Genomic DNA, 5000 nt, shown 5'->3' on the forward strand with positions numbered 1-5000 from the left:
GTTCGTGCACCACCCCAACCGCCAAACGCGCACCTCCAGCGGATGAACGGCGGACGTTTCCCGCACTCGTAAAGTGCAATCCACCCCTATAACGTGCGTTTCATGAAGAGTTATTGCCAATATGCGACATTCCCGCTGTCCCTATACATGAGCCGCGACCTGTACCACTTACGAGCGAGAGACGCGATCGCGTTGCTCACTGTACGGCGTCCGATACCGAGCCATCAGCATGTCGGTCCCCATGCGCGTTGCACTCGCACTCGCAGTCGCAAAAACGTGGGGCAAATATATTACGCGGAAGAGTTATAACAGACCGAGCCCCACTGCATGAGGGGAGTCTTTGTCACTAATGTACACAGATGGAACATTTTGGACTGGAACCAGATTACCCGTACACACGGCGCTGATTAGTAATCAATGCAGAGCCATCAAACTACAGAATATATATACAACTGTCCGTATACATGCTGAAAGAGTCTGCCCACAATGGGAACCACACGTCAGCCAGCCACTCTGATCACGCACCACTCTCTGCTTCTAACGGGCGCACATACAATATGTAAGCACCAGCATGGAACAACATCCAGTGCATCCTCTCCGCCACATTACACAATCCACACTATCACAACCAGACCAGGAGGTCCATGCGGAAAATACAATATCCCACCCTTTCGACATCCACCATTGCGCAGATCAGGCACCAACACCCACACATGTCCTATACAACGGTGCACCCAACATCACAATAGTACCTCCTGTCACAGCGCACAAACAATGACATGAGTCAAAGACACAGGTCTGACACAAGCATAGAATTGGAGCGCCGCCTCTAATAAGCCAAAGGTGCATCCTGACGTGACAAATCTGATCATGTCACAAGCATTCACTTACTATAATCACTATCAACGAACCTGCCGCCCCCGCCCCCCCCCTACACCTTTCCTTACAACAACGTGTAACCTAACCTAACCTAACCTATGTTGTACCTTAACCTAACCTATGTTGTACCTTAACCTAACCTATGTTGTACCTTAACCTAACCTATGTTGTACCTTAACCTAACCTATGTTGTACCTTAACCTAACCTATGTTGTGCCTTAACCTAACCTATGTTGTGCCTTAACCTAACCTATGTTGTGCCTTAACCTAACCTATGTTGTGCCTTAACCTAACCTATGTTGTGCCTTAACCTAACCTATGTTGTGCCTTAACCTAACCTATGTTGTGCCTTAACCTAACCTATGTTGTGCCTTAACCTAACCTATGTTGTGCCTTAACCTAACCTATGTTGTGCCTTAACCTAACCCATGTTGTGCCTTAACCTAACCCATGTTGTGCCTTAACCTAACCCATGTTGTGCCTTAACCTAACCCATGTTGTGCCTTAACCTAACCCATGTTGTGCCTTAACCTAACCCATGTTGTGCCTTAACCTAACCCATGTTGTGCCTTAACCTAACCCATGTTGTGCCTTAACCTAACCCATGTTGTGCCTTAACCTAACCCATGTTGTGCCTTAACCTAACCCATGTTGTGCCTTAACCTAACCCATGTTGTGCCTTAACCTAACCCATGTTGTGCCTTAACCTAACCCATGTTGTGCCTTAACCTAACCCATGTTGTGCCTTAACCTAACCTATGTTGTGCCTTAACCTAACCTATGTTGTGCCTTAACCTAACCCATGTTGTGCCTTAACCTAACCCATGTTGTGCCTTAACCTAACCCATGTTGTGCCTTAACCTAACCCATGTTGTGCCTTAACCTAACCCATGTTGTGCCTTAACCTAACCCATGTTGTGCCTTAACCTAACCCATGTTGTGCCTTAACCTAACCCATGTCGTGCCTTAACCTAACCCATGTCGTGCCTTAACCTAACCCATGTCGTGCCTTAACCTAACCCACGTCGTGCCTTAACCTAACCCACGTCGTGCCTTAACCTAACCCACGTCGTGCCTTAACCTAACCCACGTCGTGCCTTAACCTAACCCACGTTGTCGCCTAACGTAACCCACGTTGTCGCCTAAACCTGCTCTGTAATTGTTATACGACTCGTTCAATTAGTGTAGTGTTGCCCACCCGCAACCCTCGCAATATAGTTCGCTACTCGCACTCCCCGCTCCCCTGTGTATCGCTTCATGTTAAACACCTTGCAAGTCTTGCTCACTTTCCACATGCTCCTGCTGTACACTGTAATGTGGATGGCAGCAGGACGTACATGCCGCCCCTCCCCACGTCCCCACCTTGCCCCCTGCCTTCGCAAGCTGGTTGGTGAGAACTTTGCATGTTCAATGCCCTCCGCATGCGACGTACTCAGGCTACGTTGTGGTGCGGCCTGTGTCAACTGTCCGCTAATGTCGTACGCGTAAACCACAATCTGTACTGCACATTCGTCCTTATGTACTGAATGATACATCGTGGCACATGTGTGACCGTACAACGACTGCGCCCAAAAACGGCGGACCATACAGTGCAAATATTGTGCACGCAGCTACGTGTCGTCTCCCTATGAGAGCTGGATTGCAGTGTGGTACGCCATAGAGACGTGTGGGAGGAACGGACGCCGTGGATGGCGATCAGCATGAGCTGTCTGTTGATGTATTCGGACCTAGTCGTCTCTCCTCACACACCGTGATGGCATGGTGCACCGCGTTCCATATCTGCGACATGCTACAGAGGCCGGTTGACAGTCGTTCGAGCAATGGACATCGCATACGTACGGGGGCCACCTTCCACGTATTGTCTAGGCGTGCACATTTTGTTGCGTGTATGTGGGCAGACGTAGTGTGGCGTGACACCTGACACAGGCATGCAATAATCGTGGAAGTTGCAAATGGCGATGGACGCCTGCGTTTTCTGGTGAAGTTACGCAAATGAACAAATGGTAACCTGTTGTGGTGCGGTTGTTCTCGCTAGGGGTGAATCGGTGATGGCGACGATAGGTTGAGGTACTAACCGGTTGTTCCAGCGATACCCACCATGCCGACGAAACTGAACGGCATCTGGGTGTGAAGCGATACGCGGCGGTGGCTGGGTGGGACCGTCCCCGGCCGGTGAGGGGGCGCCTCCCGGCGTGCTGGCCGCGCGGTGCGTGGGCGCACGCGCTACAGCCGGCTGGTGGGGGCGGCCAGTGGCAGGCGCGCCGGCCGACGGACGCGGCAGGCGTCGCAGCTGCGCGCCGGCGCACCCTGCGCGCGGCGCCGTGCGGCCAAAGTAGGTCCTCGCGGGCCCGGTGCGAAGCGCGGTGGACATCTTCAGTGTGCTGGTCCGATTGAGGACTGTGTGCGTTGAGGATGCGCTGCCGCCCGGCGCTCGGCGCCGCGACGCCGTCTGCTGCTCGGTCGCCCCAGCGGTTCTCGCTGGTGGTTTGTATCGCAGCTGTGCGGATGTGTTGGCGCGTGCGCTGTGCTGGGAGAGTTCGCTTCGGCACCCAAGTGGGGCTTTTGTCCTTCTGTGGCGCTGGCGTTGGAGCTGCCGGTCACCGTAGGTGGCGCGTGTTGTCTCCCGCCGGCAATGCCACGACAGCACGCTCCCGGGCCTCTGTCGGCAGCGGCAAGCTCAGTTGGGAGCACGGGTGGTCGCACCGAAAGCGTCTACTCGCCTAACTCCGGGCGATTGCGCCTCTCTCGAACCCGACCAAGTACTTGGGACGGCGCTGCGCGCCGCCGGGACCTGAGAGGGTTTCGAGGTGTATTGTGCAGGGGAGCTCAGCCTCCTCCTGTTTGCAGAATGATTGAGCGGACGCTTGCGTGTTCGCGCGGGCCCCCGGGACACACTCCCGGGCGGCCGGCTGCTCAGCTCTAGTTGACGCAGCTCCCTGGTTGATCCTGCCAGTAGTCATATGCTTGTCTCAAAGATTAAGCCATGCATGTCTCAGTACAAGCCGCATTAAGGTGAAACCGCGAATGGCTCATTAAATCAGTTATGGTTCCTTAGATCGTACCCACGTTACTTGGATAACTGTGGTAATTCTAGAGCTAATACATGCAAACAGAGTCCCGACCAGAGATGGAAGGGACGCTTTTATTAGATCAAAACCAATCGGTCGGCTCGTCCGGTCCGTTTGCCTTGGTGACTCTGAATAACTTTGGGCTGATCGCACGGTCCTCGTACCGGCGACGCATCTTTCAAATGTCTGCCTTATCAACTGTCGATGGTAGGTTCTGCGCCTACCATGGTTGTAACGGGTAACGGGGAATCAGGGTTCGATTCCGGAGAGGGAGCCTGAGAAACGGCTACCACATCCAAGGAAGGCAGCAGGCGCGCAAATTACCCACTCCCGGCACGGGGAGGTAGTGACGAAAAATAACGATACGGGACTCATCCGAGGCCCCGTAATCGGAATGAGTACACTTTAAATCCTTTAACGAGTATCTATTGGAGGGCAAGTCTGGTGCCAGCAGCCGCGGTAATTCCAGCTCCAATAGCGTATATTAAAGTTGTTGCGGTTAAAAAGCTCGTAGTTGGATTTGTGTCCCACGCTGTTGGTTCACCGCCCGTCGGTGTTTAACTGGCATGTATCGTGGGACGTCCTGCCGGTGGGGCGAGCCGAAGGCGTGCGACCGCCCCGTGCGTGCTCGTGCGTCCCGAGGCGGACCCCGTTGAAATCCTACCAGGGTGCTCTTTATTGAGTGTCTCGGTGGGCCGGCACGTTTACTTTGAACAAATTAGAGTGCTTAAAGCAGGCAAGCCCGCCTGAATACTGTGTGCATGGAATAATGGAATAGGACCTCGGTTCTATTTTGTTGGTTTTCGGAACCCGAGGTAATGATTAATAGGGACAGGCGGGGGCATTCGTATTGCGACGTTAGAGGTGAAATTCTTGGATCGTCGCAAGACGAACAGAAGCGAAAGCATTTGCCAAGTATGTTTTCATTAATCAAGAACGAAAGTTAGAGGTTCGAAGGCGATCAGATACCGCCCTAGTTCTAACCATAAACGATGCCAGCCAGCGATCCGCCGCAGTTCCTCCGATGACTCGGCGGGCAGCCTCCGGGAAACC

General features: G+C 53.3%; 1 non-coding gene across 1 annotated transcript in view; it reads left to right on the forward strand.

Annotated features, from left to right (window-relative positions):
• The first annotated feature begins 3812 nt into the window (after positions 1–3812).
• The window catches only part of LOC124746707, a 1909-nt gene continuing 721 nt past the window's right edge, over positions 3813–5000 (forward strand). The window contains exon 1 of the ribosomal RNA XR_007011467.1: positions 3813–5000. This exon is cut by the window's right edge and continues 721 nt beyond it. This is a non-coding gene — a ribosomal RNA (small subunit ribosomal RNA).

The sequence above is a fragment of the Schistocerca piceifrons genome, unplaced genomic scaffold (assembly GCF_021461385.2).
Source record: "Schistocerca piceifrons isolate TAMUIC-IGC-003096 unplaced genomic scaffold, iqSchPice1.1 HiC_scaffold_371, whole genome shotgun sequence".
NCBI classification, from domain to species: Eukaryota; Metazoa; Arthropoda; class Insecta; order Orthoptera; family Acrididae; genus Schistocerca; species Schistocerca piceifrons.